Genomic DNA, 19668 nt, shown 5'->3' on the forward strand with positions numbered 1-19668 from the left:
ACAATTGGTCTATAGTTGGACGGGTCGGTTCTGATCCCCTTTTTGTAGATTGGTACGAGGACTGCCTCCGTCCAGGTCTTTGGGATCTGTTTTCGTTTTACACATTGGTCGAACAACTCTCTGATCATACTCGCCCAGGCTTTAGGATACTGTTTCAGGTATATGTTGGTCAGTCCATCTGGTCCCGGGGCCCTGGAGGATTTTAGGCGTGAGATTGCACTCAAGATGTCTTCCAGAACTGCCATGTTGGTGCAGCAATCGTTTTTGGCCCCCAGGGAGTTGGAGTGGCGTGAACGGCGAGGTGCCGGGGGATGGTAGGGCATAGAGTTCCATAAAGTATACGATCCACTGTTGTTCTGTGACGTTGCTGAGGATCTGGAAGGAATTCTGGCCATTAGATGATTTTAGTAGGGACCAGAAGTCACGGCTGCTCTTTGAGGCCCAAATTTTTAGCATGGCCTCTGCGTCGTTCTGGTATAAGTTTAGCCGTTCTTGCTTGAGCCATGTTTTGTAGATTGCTTTCCCCCTTTGGTAGGCTGTCCAAGCTTCTTCGATGTTGCTTTTGGTCGCCACTCTTTTCAGTTTTCTAACTTCTTTGCGCTTGGCTAGTAGTATTGCGTTGAACATGTGGCTCTAGGTGGGTCGGTGCCGATTTAACCCCCCAAAGTTCACTTTGTGAGGTACCAGTAGCGACACATATTCTGGCCGAGGATCATCTGAGCCATTACCCGAGATGGCTTGTTTCCTGCTTAGTTTTGCCTCCACTGCGTTAATGTTTCCCGATGTGAGGGGGATTCGGTTTTGCTGTTTGCTGGCGTCAAGTTCAAAGGGGTAGGATAGTCGATCTTTCACTTCTCCTCTCCATGATAAGCGTAGGAGGTTATGATCGCTTTCACTAGTTCTTTGTACTTTGAATTCCTCAAAGTAGGGGATTAGACCTTCTGAGATGAAGATGTAGTCTAAATTGGCGAATGAAGGCTCTCTTTCCCATGTGGGGATTTGAACGCCGCCATCTTGGAGTGTTGAGAGGTTGTGGAGTTGTCTAGACTTCATCAAGGTCAGCCATGCTTGGCCTCTCTCATCCGTTTTCCTCTGGCTCAGGGGAACCGTCTGGTCTGCCAGGTGGGATCCACATTTTGCATTCAAGTCACCACATATGATGATGTTCGGGATGTCGTAGTTGACTCTGATCTCATCGATGGTATTTGCCACTTGTTCGCAGAAATCTTTCGTTGTTGTTTTGCAGGGTTCCAATATAGGTTTATTATGGCGAGATCAGAGCTAGTCCGCCCATTTTTTTCCTGGTCTTGGTGGTGGCATCTCGTCAGGGTTGCTAACATGCCCTACTCCTCACTGATTTTGCTCTTCGGTACGATTCCTGATCCCAATCGTACTGCGGTGAGTAGTCCCGCTGAGGGTCTTCCCGAAGTGGGCTTCTGGGCTGGAGAGACTTCGATTGTGAATCCCTCGAGTGATGGTTTATCCGCTAGCCATGTTTCTTGAAAACAGATTAGGTCGAATTGGCTCCAATTTATTTCGCCGGGTTTGGTTAGGTGCTGATGTCCTCTTGTATTCCATGACGCCATCTGTAATACGGTTTCTTTCAAGTGTTGGTCCGTGTTTGTTGTCTGATTTTTCAAGGTGACGGCGTCATGGGTTAACTGCTAGTCCTTCTTCATGCGACTAAAGGTATCGGAGATCCATTTCCAAGATTTTGATGATGTCGATGTGGTTGGAGCTGGTTTAGAGTAGGCTGTCTGTTCTTTCTTTGAGCGGTCGCTCCTTGGACTTCCCTCTCGTCGTCTTGAATAGTTGATTGGTGTGTAGTTCGTTCTAGGCCCTTTGGGAGGGTAATCGCCCTGTTTTCCCCTCTCTTCTTTTTCTCGTTCCGGCGAGGCGCCTCGTCTTCTGTTTTCCTCTGTGGTGGATATTGATTTTGTTTCATCATCATGTTTTGCTAAAGGGTTCCATTCTGTCCTTTCCCCGTCTTCTCGCTCCTTTCTCGCGTTCTGCAATTTTTCTAATGTCATGCCCAGGCGCTGAAGATCTTTTGATAATTCGAGGGGCCAGTCTTTTAGGGCGTTTGATTTTATATGTAGGTATGCTTTGGCTCTGTGGTCCCTATGATATGGTTCCACCAATACCAGGTCGTCGGTCGAGAGGTGTCGTAGTTTGTCGATTTTCGCAGTTATTTTTAGAACTGTCCTTCTGTTCAGCACCATGTAACTGTCTTTGGCTGAGATTTGCTCCAGTTTGAATAAGGACGTTCCGGCGAGTTTTAGGTCGTTTTTTTACTGTAGATTTTGTTTGTCTGCGGTCTTCCTTGTGGGAGTGTCTTCTGTGCTTTCTTAAGTCATGTCGTTGCGACTGCCATGATTGCCTTTCAGGTTCTCTGCTCTGTTTCTGGTTCCGTTCTAATTCAGTTATGGCTTTTATAGCCTCTAATCCGGTACTGGGCGTGCTCGAGCGGGGTCTTTCAGGTCGACTTGGCAGATCCGGTCCTTCATAGGGCTCTTTTGCTGGCAGAGGCTGACCCACTTTTTTCCGGGCGTCTGTCAGTTTCTTCTTTGGTTCTACGGTTTGCTGGGTTATGGTTGTCGAGATCATTTCCACACAATCCGAGTGATGGGAAAGGTTCAGTGAGTCTAAGCCGGGGCTCAGGACGAGGGAGCCTTGAGAGACGCCCAACTGATCTTGCCAGTGTTGGTTGCTGGCCGTGTCTGGACCACTGCGTTCCTTGTTTACGCTTACTTTAGCTGGCCTGACGTCTGAGGAGTTCCCTCGCTCTACTTGGGAACTGATTGGTGCTCTTGCTATGTGGTCCTGAGGCCCCTTTATAGAAACGCACAGTAGCGGACCCTCTGTCGGGTTTTTAGCGCCGGTTGACGTTTTCGGAACTCGTTTAGAGCCAGGTCGGGATACTGGCGACTTTGCCAGCCCTTTAGCGAAGATTGGAGCCAGGTCCTTCTTTTTTATTTCAGCGTCTTCCGTCTGGGTACTTCGAGTGGTTGATGTATTAGCATATCAAGATCGTGGGCTGGAGCTTAACAGATCGCTCCCAAGTTTTGTTATTCTGTCTTCGAGGCTCAATTGCATATTTGTAGAGTTCCGTTCGACAGCCGTTACATAACCTTCTATGAATGTCAGATTGTCCTTGAGTGAGGCTATCATAGATGTATTGTCCTTTAGTGCCTCGTGAATCGACTTATAGAGCTTACTGAAAGGATTTAACGCTACTGTGAAAGCCGACATGATGGATAAGAGGTCTGGTTTTTTTTGTTGATGATGGCGTTTCTTGATCAGACACACCCGAGATGTCACTTTGCCTTCTCTTTCTGTTTGGTGTGTGTAGACCTCTTTCGTTATGATGCTGGGAAAATCTCTCCGAAAGTCTTTTTTCCGCTACTGCTGGTGTCTCTTGGGTGTTTACTGGTGTTTCCGCCCATGTTCTGTTACTGTTGGCCTGGATGTGTAGACAGGTCCATGCGTAGGGGTCTTCCCCCTGCGAATGTCTAGTGCTGACTTTCGATCTGTCCCGCACCTCTACGATGGCACTGGGCGCAGGCACGTGGTCCTGTGATTGAGCAGGTGATTCTTTCTCGATCTCTGGTGTCTGGTTCCTATTCCTAGAAACCTTCTGCGGGTGGTTAGCATCTTGTTGGCTTGATGTTTGTGATGGTTCGTCTGTAGGGAGGGGCACGGAGCTCATTGCTTCAGTGTTAGGCCCTTCGCTTTGTTTCAGGGATGATGCAGGCTTTGCGATTTCTGACAGTGGTATGGAGACTTGAACGGTCGTTGCAGGGTGGAACTCGGCCCTTGCTACTTCAGAGTCCTGGTCCACGTTGGGTGTGTTGCGTGCGTGCCATTTAATTTTTGATGATGGATTTTCCTGGTTTAGTTCGGTTTTACAGGCTTTGTTCAGAGGATGTGGGTCCTGAATCGCCCCCAGTATTTCGGCGTCCGACATCTCATGGTCTGAACACAATTTCCTCTTGTTGTGTTTTATGAAGTAGTCCCTCAAGGACGCCGATAGACCCTTTGTGCCTCCTGTTGCTTTTGGGCCTGCTTTCCAGCTTTTTTTTGCTGGTGCCTTGCCGTCCGTAGCCTTTACTTTCGCCCTGCCTTTCGTGATTTTTTTGAAGATTTTTGGCCTCGTGGCGGCTTCTTTAACTTTTTTGTGTTCCCCCTCCTGGGAGGAGCATGACTCCGCGGACGAGATGGACTTGTGGTTTGTAGATGGTACCACGAGATCCCTGCCATCGGTGCTCTTTACTCTTGCATTTCCATTGCATTCCGGACTCTTTGCTCGTCCGTCTTCTGTGGTAAATTTACCGGTCTCTGTTGTTTCTATGGTAGGAGCTTGGAAGGATGCGTTCGATCCCTCTGATACTTCGAAGACCGAGTCGTCGTTATTTCCCCTGGAAGGCGAGTCCCCTACGTCTTGGGTTCCTGAAGCACAGGCTTCAGATGGACTGTGCGTCGTCGTTGTAGGAGTCTTTTCATGGCCTATTGTCTGGGCATTTTGGATGAAGTTGCTGTTGTGTACTGTGGCTACAATTGCCCAGCCGTTTCCAGAGCCAGGCGTTTGATGCCCAGCCCAGCTACCGCAATTTTCCACAGCTGCCAGTTGCTTTCGTGGCAGCGTAGGTTGAAGCTGTCGACGCAGGGGTCGCTGGTCGCTGACCTCTTCCACCGCAATCACCCTCCGCCATGAAGGCCCCTGCCGGGGCCGTCCTCCGACGGCCTCTGGCCGGATGTCACTCGTCGTGAGGGTGAGCTGGCGGGGGGTTTGAGATGTAGCGGTAGGAGGCGTTGTCCACTCTGGACTGCTGGTGCTGTTAGGTATATCATATGTGGCTGCTTTCCCTTTCTGTTTGTCCCCTTCCGTCCCGTGCTGGTTTGACATCCACGGGGCGTTTGGTGCCGCGTGTTCAGCTGTGCATTGTGGGGGGATGTTGGACGCGTGAGCCAGGCTGCTCTCGCTCGTCTCTCTCGGGGCCGGGGAGGAGGAGGTCCGGCTCCTGCCCCTGCACGGGGCTTCTGGATCGCTTGTGTTGACTTCTTCTTCTTCTGCGCTGTTGGTAGGCGGTCCCGGCTTTCTGACGCCGGGTTCAGGCTGCGACTTGTTGCTGCGCATCCAGCGGCCAGGGTCTGCTTCAGTAGGTGACGGCGGTGCCATCAGGCCGTGTACGCCGACGTGTACGCCGATGGGCAGATGCGGAATGGAAAATGCTGTGATGAAGTGTCGGCGTGAGGAGTCTGCGTTGAGCTCCTGTCTCCTGTCACCAGCCACCGGACAACAGACACACTGTGCCACACACCGCGCCGCGCTCCGCGCCTGCGCGGTGCTTTTGCAGAAAGTTCAAAGGTCCCAGCTGAAATTGAAATTGAAGAGAGACTTCGTTAAACGTTGCTCGCTGCTGCAAAGTCACATAGTCCACAGAGAGAAATGCACAGCGGTCTGCCCTCTGTCCTCACCAGACACACTGTGCCACACACCGCGTTTCTCTTAAGGGCCAGATGCTGACCACACAAGGACTTCTGCACCTAAAAATTCACATCAAGCCAAAATGTCGGCTACCTTCACTGTTGGGGGTTGGCGAGAATCAGTGGCACGGTCATAGGGAAGATAGGTTTGACCTACTAATTGTTAACCTATATAAGAGTATTAGGTGGTGCACCGACTTTAACAGGAAAAAACAGGTACGTTGTTCTAAAACATATCTTTAAACGTAAAGTTATGCAGTGGGATTGGACAGAGAACCACACCCATTTGGCTAAACTTCAGACCTATACCTATGTCTCTGGGGTGGTACATAGATTTCTCCAACCCCAGAGATACCTGAGACAGTGCGCAAACCCAGCGTTGCAGAGCTTTCGACTGAGGCTAGGTACAAAACAGTTGCCACTGTATGTTTTCCAGGGTGCTCAATTTAGGATCCCACTCAAGGAGAGGTGTTGTCATATATGTAAATACCCTGGAAAATTGGAGAAGGCAAAGCACTTATTTACTGAATGTGCAGCCATGGGCAAGGTTTACATGACCATCTTGGGCAGTATGATACATAGCTACGAGTCAATAAAGGAAGACACATTTTGGAACTACTGCTTAAACACTGAGACTGAAAGCGTTCAAATTGCTCTCTACCGGTTATGGAGTATTATTAAAAAATGGCAGCCTAATTAAACCTAATTTGATCCTGCGGGACTGGCTCTTATGGGCTACACCGGGGCTTACTTAATGGTATCTTTTATGACCTCTATGGCCTATTAAATGTCCTAAATGCTTTTAATATGTCTTGTTTTAACAGTTACATATCTGAAATCTATGTTCAATGGGCATCAGGGCATGCAATGTATATTTTTTGAGTTGATTTTATATGATCTTACAAGTGATACTATGATTGATTAGGCATGGCTAACACAAAACAAATAAGACGTAAGAAATGATGTTAAGAAATTATGTTAAATCTGTGTACAGTATGAGTAGGAATTGATCGAATGTTTTAGACTTTTGGATTTTAGGCTTAATGGTTTAGTTATCGTGATTTGATTCTTAAATTATGATCTGTAAGTTTTGTAAACATTTTTTTGGAACTGAATACAAATAAATTGGATAGATGTATTATTGGACACTCAGACTGCTGCAGTACCCATTCCACTGCGGCCATGACATGGTTGTCCAACTCGGGTACTGCCTTGTGGGAGATGAATTGTGCTGGAATTTCCCAGCAGTGATTGGCTATTCCCAAAGGCTGATGGGATGTTGGTTTCTAGATGAAAGAGTAGAGCAAGAGGTCTACCAACATAATGGCAAGATTTGCATTGTGCAGGCTCTGTTGTTCATGTTACCTGTTATGTTTTTGTCCAAGCCACAACACTGCTTTCACGCAGTTGGGTGCTACTGTTATGCATATGTGGTGGGCAGCGTGTTCCACTCCCAAGCAAAGCAACAGTGGTAGCATTTGTGGAGGGGTGGGGGCGTCTGGGACTGATGCTGACATGCTACTTGTCACTTGGTATTGGGATAGATGAACTTTGGGTCTTTGGAGTTCTTTCTATGTCTCTGCGCAGTGTTGCATAAAATGGGTGTTCAAGGATATGGTGCCCACATTAGTCCCTGCTTTCCTCAGCACACAGATGTTCTGCATATTAAACAAGTGAACAGATTAATTTGCTTTTAATTCTGGGTGAAGAACGTCCACACTTTGGGGTTTTGTTGTGGCTAAGAACATGCAGGCTGCGTACTTTGGAATGCAGTGCTGGCGATAGAGAGAGTGGTGGTGGTGTGGTGTTCATTTAGACAGCACCTGATGATAACTGATCTGCAGCAGGAAACCTATTTTTTAGAGACTGAACACAGGTTTGGGCCCATGCCACTGTATCTGCCTCCATGTCTATGGTCAAATCATCCTTCTGCTCTTCATAACTAGTAGCACTGCTTTCCAACAGCACTGCACATCCCTGTCCAGAATCTGATGGATCATAATCTTTATCTCGATCATCACCATCATCCATATCCTCTCAAACATCTTCAGTGGATCGGAGTTGAGGAGACAGAGGCATGGCATGTTACATGTCAACTTACAGATCAAGTGCACTGTGTGTGGTTATGTCCTGATCTTTGTCACATGAGATCTGCTCCTCACCTCCTGCAATAGTGGATGGAATTGAAAGCGCAACCTCCCCTGAAGGTCTGTGGCCCAAATCCTGTGCATGTAAATTGGCCTCTTGATATTCTGGCAGCAACAGAGAACACAGCAAATACTGCATCTAGTGTAAGGAGACCATGAGCAGCATGTCTTCTGCTGCCGCTACATCATTTCTGTACTCTAGACATATTGTCCACACCTGTGCAGTTCACTGACTTCAAGAGCTGCATGGTCTCTGGCAGTTACCTCCTGCATTCCTGTAAATTTCTCCCAACAGAGAAGTCATTGTCTCAACAAACAATCGCACAAACTGCACTAAGCGATTCTCTGCTCCTCTCTGCACATGTACCGTGGAGTTCAATAGATATTATTTTGTGCTGTGACTACCTGAAGGTTTGTAACAAAGTGTCATCCTAAGGCACGTTCAATTGAGTGTTTGCTTCTGTACTCTGCATCTTGTCTCTCTAGAAGTCTGTCACTTTACCGTGCAAAGTGTTATTGTTATTTACAACAGACCTCAGTAAGTCTTACAAAAAATGAAAAGCCTTGTACATTCAACCAACACACATCAGACCCCCAATCTGATATCACTCCTTAGACGAATACCAAGTATATTCTTTTTTATAATATCAGATATGATTCAAAGAAACATCTGATGAGTGAAAGAGCATGAACATGCTCTAGATAGTGACCCTGATTAAACCATGCACTCATTTCTTATTCCAGACTTTCTAAACCAAATTAGACCAAAATTAAACTATTATCGGAAATGAAAAAGGGTTCAACTACAAAAACTAAAATACAATGCATAAAGTGAATGCAGGTTGCAATAAAGGATGGCTCTGGATTAAGCAAATCTCAAGGCATAGAAGGCTCCCTGTATTGTGTCTGTAAAGCAAATTATCCAGGTAGGCCCAGGACATAATTTCCCTTAAGCTCCAGTATCCCATAATTCAGTAGCAAATGCATACCGAAGTTACTTGAGCCAACTTTGAAATGTTTCAAACTTTTATTATTTCTACAGGTTTGAATGTGACTTGAATTGGCTGAACTACCTAAGTAGGAATGCAATATAGAGAGTGGGATGGAACATTTGGATCAAACTTTTCATAATTTCTACCTTAGTTCAACCGTTTCAAACCACCTGAAATATGGGTGGTTGAAAGCTTGAACTAATAAATGTACCCAGACTTAGTTATCAGCTCACTCAGACTCTCACCACCTCCTTTTGAATTGACCACCTGCGTCATACTTGTCCCACCTCCTCCTACTAGCAGCATCCCTCAAACACTTACTACTGCCTTCTGATGTCACTGATTCCTCTGGTTTGTTACCACCTCCTCCTTCTACAACCACCTACTCCAAGCCTCATCCCCTCCTGGTTTTACCACGTCTCCAGGTTTTCACTACCTTTTCCTACTATAACAACTCCTCCAAACTTTCACCACCACCTCCTTCTTATGGTACCACCTCAATCATGTTTTCCCACCTTTCTCTTGTTATAAACACCTCTTCCAAAATATCACCCCTGCTTCAGATGTTTCAGCTTCCTTCGAGCTTTCACATCACCTCCTGGTTCGTTCTCCAGCTCTTGGTTCCAAAACCTCCCCTCCTCCAAAGTCCTTGTATTGCTCTCCATACTCTTCCATCTACCCAGTATCTTCTCTCTCCAGTTGTCAGCATTCTTCTAAAGTGAGCTTTGTGCTCTTGAAACCCACACTGCCAGACTGAACTGCTTGCTTTTATAGGGATGTAGCTCCCTGCCCTTGGGCAGGTCTTCCATTCAGTGGATTCACCTGTGTGGAGTGGGTCAGCCCAGGGTGTGATTGGACCTTTTACCTAGATCCATGCCGGCTGAGAGGAGGGAAGCATGAAACTGTATCAAGCCTGGGGTCCATTTTGGCTTACAGTTCTGTGAACAGTGAGTCAGAGAGCTATGTTTACATGGCTGCTGCCTCCTGGCTGTTTTTGAGTTGGTAAATACTATTTCGGGTGGGTTAAGGTTTTTTTTATTTTTTCAATGAGTCCCTTGATCCTCATAATGCTTATCTTGATTTGACGTGATTTCAAATCTGCAGACTTTTCCTTGGGTCTGTGGACCAAGACAGATCTGCAGACCCAGGCAGATCTGAAAATTCTGTGGATAGACCCAAAAAAGCATTTGTGGCAATCTTAAAACTGTGAGGGTCTCATTTTGAATCCCTCCCTGGAATTTTGGATTATGAAATGGTTTCCCTGCAAGATGGATTTGGTGCAGAAAATGTATGGGTTATGGTGGTCTCCATGTGAATGGCCCCTGACAAGCGGCAATGACCCATGGAGAGCAACCTGAGGATCCTCCACATTCCACCCCCAGGCTCACCATCCCTTGGCTCAGGGAGACACCCTTCACGGGAGCCTTTCTCCCAGTGAACTGACTTTCTTCTCAACAGTACTGTCCATGTATGGTGGTTCATCTTGTGCATGTTGTGGAATATATGTCATTTCATATTTTATTTTTTTGTTTGTTTGTCCCTACAAAACGACTGCACGTGATTCAATATAAATATGTGTATGTGTGTGAATGTGTGTGTGTGTGTATGGGTGTGTGTGAGTGAGGAGTGAGTGAGTATGTGTGAGTCTGTGTGTGCGTATTTGCACTGAAGAATTTTTAATTTCATTGTGTCCCTTTGGCAGTACTGCACATGTATTGTAGCCCTACTCCATCTTTGGTGAGCATGATCATCTTTTGCATTTTGCATATCATGTTTCACTATGCTTTGTCCCTCAGATAAAACAGTACATGAGTGAACAAGTATTTGTGTGTGTGTTTTGGGGGCTGCATATATTTGTTATGCATTTTGCAATATATTTTTAATTATCTTTATTCCTTTGAACCTGCTGTTCATTTACAGTGGGGCTACTGCATGCTTTGTGCATGTTGTGGTATATATTTTATTCCACAGTATATTTTTAATTTTGTTTAGGTCCTCCCGCATAATGTTCATGCCCAAGTAGAAGTGTGCATGTGTGTGTATGTGTGTGTGTATGTGTGTATGAGTCTATGTGTGCATGTGTGTGTCTATGTGTAGTTGTTTGTGTGTGTGTATATTGGAGTTTGTGTATGTTTTTTGTGTGAATTTTGCAGAATAATGTTCTTTTTGTTTTGTCCCTTTGACACAATGTGGATGCATATGTTTGGTGTGAGAGATCATCCTGTGAGGTTCTGCACCATATGTTTCATTTTGCTTTATATTTTCTTTTTGGTTTGTCCCTCAGATAATACTGTGAGGGGCCGATTCATGGAACAAACGTGCGCCGAAAATCTTCGCGCAAGCATGCGCAAGCATGCGCAAGCGGAAAAAAACAGGCGCACGCGCACGCGTGCGATTCATGGAAGTCCCTGCGCGTGTTCACCGCGGGATGTGCGCCAAACCCGTGCATGGCGCACAAGTCACTGCAACATCGCGAAAGGCGTGCGCGACGCGCACAGTGAAAGCGCACAACCTCAGCGCACACACCAGAAAGTGGGCGGGACATGGGGCGTAACGCGCGGAATGGGGAACAACAAGCGAAAATAAGGGCGTAACTGGGGATGTACTGCAGGGAAGCAGACGGAACGCCCACACGCACTCGAACCACACGTATTCATGGAATCGAATAGGGCAAAGCCACGCACAGCCAAAGACACGCACAAGCTGAAACACGGCCGCCACACGAAGGCAGGCGGTAGAGTCCCAGCGCATCAAAAAAGTGGCGCGCGGGAAGTCAAATACGCGATTGAGCGGGGTACGTGGATTTCAGGGGTTCGCGTGAACTTTTTCATGCGATCGGGCCTGGGGGAGCGGGCTACGTGTATTTCAGGGGTTCGCGTGAACTTTTTCACGCGATCGGGCCTGGGGGAGCGTGCTACGTGTATTTCAGGGGTTCGCGTGAACTTTTTCACGCGATCGGGCCTGGGGGAGCGGGCTACGTGTATTTCAGGGGTTCGCGTGAACTTTTTCAGCGATCGGGCCTGGGGGAGCGTGCTACGTGTATTTCAGGTGTTCGCGTGAACTTCTTCACGCGATCGGGCCTGGGGGAGCGTGCTACGTGTATTTCAGGGGTTCGCGTGAAGTTCCACACGCGAATAGCCTGGGCGCGTGTATTTCAGGGGTTCGCGTGAGGTTCCACACGCGAATAGCCTGGGCGCGTGTATTACAGGGGTGCGCGAGAAAATCTACACGCGATTGGGCTGGGTACGTGTATTACAGGGGTGCGCGAGAAAATCTACACGCGATTGGGCTGGGTACGTGTATTAGAGGGGTGCGCGAGAAATTCTACACGCGATTAGCCTGGGTACGTGTGTTCCGGGGTGCCGTGAACTTTCACACGCGATTGGTTGAAATCCACGTGTGTTCTGTCATCACGTGCAATGAGGGATACACCCTCGCACGTCACGTCACAGACGCGCTCACGCGCTGAGGGCCTTTGGTCCAATGAAAATGCGTATGCGTGCAGACGCGCTTACGCGCTAAGGGCCTTTCCTCGAATTACACGCTGACGTGCAGATTTTTCACGTGCCAAATCACTCCGTATCAAGCTGGCCACGCGAATACACACGGAAGACCACGCTCCTGCCCAGAAGGCCGAATCACTGCCCCCCAGTGCCCCGAGCAGCCTCCCACGTGCCATCTGCTGCTGCCTGCCTGCCTGCCTGCCTGCCTGCTGCCACCGTGCCCTGCCATTTGGTGCCTGCACATCAGCCATCTGCAGGGGTCCAGTTGCTGTGTCCACCCCTGCTGGAACAGTAGACTCCCGACTGGGATACCATCGCTCCACAGCCCAGCCCCAGGACCCAGTTGCCCACCCACGCCTGCCTCGGGGGTCGCCATGTCGGGGCAAGCACCATCTGAGACCAGTGGCGACCCCCAGCCAGAGAGGCAGAGGGCCACCAGCTTCAGTGAGAAGGAAGTTGGTGTCCTGGTGGAGCATGTCCTGGGGCATTATGATGCCCTCTTCGGAAGACCACGCGCCAACAAGGAAGGACGGGAGAGGATCTGGGACGATGTAGTGGTTGCCATCAACGCGGAGCGGAGCAAGAAGCGCTGGGAGGACTTGAGGTCCAGGACCCTCAATAAGGCCCGGCGCCTCGCGGAGGGGGGCCGGGCACGCCTGAGTGACATCCAGATGAGGGTCCTGGAACGCGTAGACCCAGCGCTCCACGCCCAGATCCTTCGGAGGCAGACCCATCTGGAGTTGGCCGGTAAGTGGCCAAGCATTGCTGTGTGAGACAGGGCATGTTGCAGTGTGCTGGTTGTCTGATACCTGCCTGTATGTGTGACATAGGCCATGTACGTATGTGTGTGTGCAGGGACATCATGGTCAGGCATGTGAGTACAGTGATGTGTTCTATTGCAACATGGGGGGCTCTGTGCGGAATGGACACATGGAAGCATGGCAGTCTCTGTTCCTGGACATGGGTGGGGGTGAGGGATGGGTGCTGGTCCCATGTACACGTATGGTGTCCATGTGTGTGTGTCTGACCTGCGTGTCTGTGACTTGTAAATGCCATGGATGCATGACACATGTCTGTGACAATGTTCAGATTCACTGATGCAGCCTAGTCATCCTTGTATCCACTGCGTCTGTGGTGTACGAGGCCAGATGGATGGAACTACGGTGAGGTGTGTGCATGTGATGGCAAGACCCATGATGCATGTGAGTTTAAAACCAACATTGTATGAATCATGAGTCCCTTGGTCATGTATGCCAATGTCCATGGCATGCGCCATGCCTGTTACTGTATGTGTTTTGCCTGCACTGACCCATGTGTTGTGGAGGGACATGATGGAAGTGATGTATGACAGTGCCACTCATCTGCTGTTGCTTCCTGTCTAGGGGACCATTGTACAGTACCCTGATGCTTGTGTTCTATGTCTCCCTCTACACAGTGGCAAGTGAAGAAGAGGGCGGAGAAGGCGCTGTGGAGCAGAGCGGCGGGGATGCCGCCACGGCTGCAGCGGAAGGGGTGGGTGAGCCCCCACAGGGGCTTGCACCGGCGGAAGACGGCGTGGAGACATCCAGGTTGGTGGTTTCCACAGAGGGGGAGGAGGCCGCTACTGAGCCACACATGGGGCCTGGTGGGGGCATCCCCGCTGGTGCAAGTGGTGCAGTCCAGGGCCAGGGGCAGGAGGCAGCACAGGTCGCCGTGGAGGTGCCTGTGCATGTCACTGTCCCTGACACTGTGACTGCACCACCATGCACCAGCAGGGATGCCCCATCCCAGGCCCGTCCGCAGGTAGGGGAGATGTCCATGTCATCTGACACTCCTCTATCTGCGGACGAGGGGACCCCTGGCCGTGTGGAGAGGGTCCTGATTGGTGTCGCGTTGCGCACGGCTGGCATTCGTGATGAGGTGCATGCTTCCCGGGAGGAGCATGCACATCATCACGAAGAGCACCGTGCGTACGTGAACCATTTGGGAGCCGCCATGGTCGGGAGTTTCCTACATGTGTGTGGCCTTCTGGCGACCCTCTCCTCCTCTGTGGGGGCTATGCGCCAGTCGTGCTCCATGCCGTCTTCCGGCCCAGATGCCACCAGGGCCCCCTGTGGACCTGCCCCGACCAACGCAGCCAGCTCGGTGGGGACCCCATCCCTGCCACAGTCGGGAGTCGAAGGTCCAGCAGGGGTGGACACACCAGCAACTGTCCCCCTGCAGATGGAGGATGTGCCGGCATCATCTGGCAGGGCACGTGCACGACGGCATCGGTGGATTCCATCAGCCTGGATGCCGTCGTGCTGGCAGAGGCAGTGGCGTCGGAGGCAGCAGCAGGCTCGACGTGGGAGGCATCATGGCTCGGGGCCATCAAGATCAGAGGGGCAGGCATCGGCCGGAGGGCAGGAGAACCCTGGGATGGCAGTGTCTTCCGTGTGGGAGCAGTTGGTCCAGCGGATAGGTGCGGAGCGGCAGCGGGCGGAAGAGGAGCGGCTCACCATGGTCAGGGCGGAGTTCTCCATGCGTCGGGCGTTGAGGCGGGCTGAGTGCCTCGAGGAAGCTCGCAGGGAGTTTGAGCTGGACACGGGGTTGTCCCTGCGAGACCTCGGGGCCAGGACAGAGTCCCGCCTCCGGGACATCGACATGGAGTTCGATGATGCCCTGGCCGGCAACATCACAGAGTGAGCCGCAGGACTTGCCTGCTGCCATTGTATATAGTTCTTTAGTTAGTTAGTGTTAGGTTTCCTTTATTTTTTAAGTTTTTTTTGGACCGCTCGGACAATGGCCACTTTTCTGTATATATTTTTTTCATTAGTTAGTAGTAGTAGGTTTCATTTATGGTGTTGGGCTCATGGACCCTGGGATATTCTTGTACATAGTTTGATGTTTGGAAAACATTTGTTGGATTTATATTTCTGTTCACCATGAGGCAATGGTTTTTCCTTATTTTTTCCCCCCATTATTTTGCTTTGGACTACATTAGTTTTTGGATTCCTTTGTTTTTTGATTTTTTCTATTAGTTCTCGGACATGGACCATTAGTTTTGTCATCCCCATTGTTGTGTGTTTTTTTTCTTTACTTCATTTTCATCTTTAATACATATATTTATTACTTACATTTGTGGTATTTTCTCATTGGTTTCATGCATGTCATGATATGGGTTTTGACATTCACTTGCACCCATTGTGTATGTGTGTGTGACGGACATGTGTTCATTTACATACTTGCCATTGGGGTTGTATCATGTAATTGCATCTACTATGTGGGTGGATGCAATCCTTGGCTGGGTGTTTGTGCTGGGTATGCTGCCCATTACTGCCATGATTGCGTTTCGTCAGGACCTGGGGGCAGGGGGACATGAGTGGGGGCCTGCTGGGGGGTGGGGGTGCAAGGGGACATGGTTGGGGGCCTGCTGGGGGGTGGGGGTGCAAGGGGACATGAGTGGGGGCCTGCTGCGGGGTGGGGGTGCAAGGGGACATGGTTGGGGGCCTGCTGGCAGGTGCCCCACAGTGCTGGGGGGTGGGGGTGCAAGGGGACATGAGTGGGGGCCTGCTGGGGGGTGGGGGTGCAAGGGGACATGAGTGGGGGCCTGCTGGGGGGTGGGGGTGCAAGGGGACATGGTTGGGGGCCTGCTGGCAGGTGCCCCACAGTGCTGGGGGGTGGGGGTGCAAGGAGACATGGTTGGGGGCCTGCTGGCAGGTGCCCCACAGTGCTGGGGGGTGGGGGTGCAAGTGGACATGGTTGGGGGCCTGCTGGCAGGTGCCCCACAGTGCTGGGGGGTGGGGGTGCAAGGGGACATGAGTGGGGGCCTGCTGGGGGGTGGGGGTGTAAGGGGACATGGTTGGGGGCCTGCTGGGGGGTGGGGGTGCAAGGGGACATGGTTGGGGGCCTGCTGGGGGGTGGGGGTGCAAGGGGACATGGTTGGGGGCCTGCTGGCAGGTGCCCCACAGTGCTGGGGGGTGGGGGTGCAGGGGGACATGAGTGGGGGCCTGCTGGGGGGTGGGGGTGCAAGGGGACATGTGGCTTGGCTGGGGGGCATGCCCATGGTGGATGGGCTGTCTCTGGGACATGACCAGGGGTGCAGGGTAGTCCCCTGTGGTGTGGGCTGCCTGCAGAGGTCGTGGAGGGGGTAGAGGGGAGACCTGGGAGGACCCACACTGGCAATTCACCTCTTCAACTTCCCGCACACCCACGTAATACACTGCCCCACTCGCACAGGCCCAATCGCGTGTAGAATTTCTCGCGCACCCCTGAAATCCACGTACCCAGGCCAATCGCGTGTAGAATTTCTCGCGCACCCCTGAAATACACGTACCCTGCTGAAATCGCGTGTAGAATTTCTCGCGCACCCCTGAAATACACGCGCCCAGGCTATTCGCGTGTAGAATTTCTCGCGCACCCCTGAAATACACGTACCCTGCTGAAATCGCGTGTAGAATTTCTCGCGCACCCCTGAAATACACGCGCCCAGGCTATTCGCGTGTAGAATTTCTCGCGCACCCCTGAAATACACGCGCCCAGGCAATTCGCGTGTAGAATTTCTCGCGCACCCCTGAAATACACGCGTCCAGGCTATTCGCGTGTAGAATTTCTCGCGCACCCCTGAAATACACGCGCCCAGGCTATTCGCGTGTGGAACTTCACGCGAACCCCTGAAATACACGCGCCCAGGCTATTCGCGTGTGGAACTTCACGCGAACCCCTGAAATACACGTAGCACGCTCCCCCAGGCCCGATCGCGTGCATAAGTTCACGCAAACCCCTGAAATACACGTAGCCCGCTCCCCCAGGCCCGATCGCGTGAAAAAGTTCACGCGAACCCCTGAAATACACGTAGCCCGCTCCCCCAGGCCCGATCGCGTGAATAAGTTCACGCGAACCCCTGAAATACACGTAGCACGCTCCCCCAAGCCCGATCGCGTGAGTGACTTCACGTGAACCCCTGGAATACACGTAGCCTGCTTGCCGTGCTGGTACAGGGTTAGCGCAGCCCTTTGCGCTGGATTGGGGATTTTGATGGCTTTTCCCTGCGCGGAAGGCGTTCTTGGGGGCGTAACTGGCGCTGCTGCAAGGTCGCTGCGCCACTATGCGCCACGGCTGGTTTTGGTGGCTGGAATCCATGAATACGCTGTGCGCGGAAATGGGTTTTGGCGCACGCGGCTGGCGCAGGGATTCGCACGCGCACACTGTGCGCCAGCCGCGTGCGCCACTTGTGCGCTGAATTCTATGAATTACCCCCTGAATGTCTTAGCAGGGTTGTGCCTATAAGAATTGGAGAGCTCCAAATAATTTGAGGGTGTTGATGTATATTTATAATTATCTCTGACCCTCCATGCCTGCTGAGTATTCTTGCTTGAATCAACACATTTCTGAGCCTTTAAAAGTGAATATAGCCAGTTTGTCTGATGAGATTTTAAATATTTTTGTGACATTGCATTTTCAGCTTCCAGCTGAGGGATGGTAAAAAAAAAAAATTCAACTCTTGAGATGTCATGGATTCATTTATGCATGTTTTAATCTCTAAGGTGTGCCCCATGCAAAAACAGGTTTTATTTAACAATGTATGTGTTTACGACAATGGTAATGACACCTCACCATAGTTACAATGTCGGTGGCGCAAGTTATGGTTGCATAGTTTACAATAACTGCCAAATTTCTTTGTTTTTTTTTATTTTACCTTGCAGCCAAAACGTCCCTTTAACAACATTTTTTCATTGAATTTCATAGGTTTGTATTAGTGCAACTTAAACAAAGCATCCCTTTAACACAATTTTTCAGTGAATTTCATAGGTTTTTATTAGTGCAACTAAACCATAATATCCCTTTCACAAAGATTTTTCACTGATTTTCAATGGTTGTAATAAGTGAAAATGTTTCATAAAGTTACAGCACTGCATACAAGTTATAAATAATGTCTATTTTAACATATATGAAAGAACTAAAATCTCCTTTAACAAACATATTTTTTGCAGTGAGTACTGATGTGTGTCATTTACAGCAGTGCATGCCGGAGATGCAAGTCATGGTTGAATTGTCCAGGGCATGAGGCTCGACCATGACCACAGCCCCACCAAACCACCCCGTTATCCATTGCACCTAGCCTGAATCCTAGTCCAGTGTCCACTATATTCCCATAGTGTGACCAATGGCCAGTGCTTGTGGCTAGAAGCGATGGCCAGTCTCCACAACCCATGGGGTCATGGCTTTGACAATGCCGCAGGCCCTAATCAGTAAGTCAGAGTAGACATTTGTCCTTGCACAGGGCCAGGACTACTGCCCAGGCACCAAAGTTACATCGCTATTTTGTTTACATACATTTTATCACTTTGGCAAAAATAAAACAAAGGATAGATTTGCAAATGCCTGCTTTCAGGTCCTTGCTGATGCTCCTTGCAAAGGTTTGCTGCAAATCCGTCCAGCACAAAGTTTACCACATAGCAGGTGCCTGGTGGCCATGCCCACTGTAACCCCATTGCTGGTCTCTGGTAGCTATGGACAGTAGCCAGACACAGGCTATGCCTCAGTCACCAAAGTTATGTGACTATTTTTGTTTACCTACATTGTGATACTTTTGAAAAAATAAAACACAGACACATTTGCAAAAGCACGCTTTCGGGTCCTAGCACATGTTTGCTGCAAATCGGTACGTGTTTTACTTTTTGAAAAGTGTCAAAACATAGATGCAAATAATAGTGATTTAACTTAGCACCCACTTGACAAAATCCATTCAAATCTTGCACAAACATTAATATTGTGGTCTATAATCTGTTTGCAAACTGTTGTGCAGATTTGTCAAATGGCAGCAAAGTTATAAGCCATGTAAAAATGTTGTGACCCCACTTTCATTTTGCCACCTCTTGACAAAATCCCACCAAACTTTGTAAAACCATTGAAAGTCGGGTCAATAATCGTTTTATAAACTTGCATGCAGATTTGCCAAACAGCATCACATTTATACACTGTTAAAACATTTTGGGATCCCCTCCCTATTTTGCGCTTCTTGGCGAAACAGCACCAAACTTTGCAAAACCATTCAAACTTGGATCTACAATGATATTGCACAATGTCATGCAGTTTCATGAATGCTTATAAGGTATTTAAAAACTGCTCTTCACCGACCCTGTAATGCGGAAATATGCATGGATGTCCTCAAACATTTGTCAAGTGTGTGAACATCATAGCAATGCCCCTGAACAGCTGAGATGTTCGCAAACACCAAAGAAACAACACAGTATTTTTGGCTTTTTCAGTAGATATCCCAGCCCATCCTCATCACCCCTCACTTCCACATAGATTGTTTCATTTGTTTGACAAGGTTAATGGTGTATTTTTTAATATGTTTTTATCATGATTTTCGCAGACTACGGGCGCAGTTTGCGAATCCAACATGGCATTGATTTAAAAAATGTTGATGGCAACTCACGTTTTTAATTAACCAATCAGTGGGCATGTACGATGTCCACAAATGTTATGCAGCTCACTTATTGGTCTAGAGGTGTCTGCGGATACTGAACACGGAAGTAAGTTTGCGGACCAAATGGAGAATTCACATATATTTAC

Source organism: Ambystoma mexicanum, chromosome 12 (assembly GCF_040938575.1).
Source record: "Ambystoma mexicanum isolate Mex_15411 chromosome 12, UKY_AmexF1_1, whole genome shotgun sequence".
NCBI lineage: Eukaryota > Metazoa > Chordata > Amphibia > Caudata > Ambystomatidae > Ambystoma > Ambystoma mexicanum.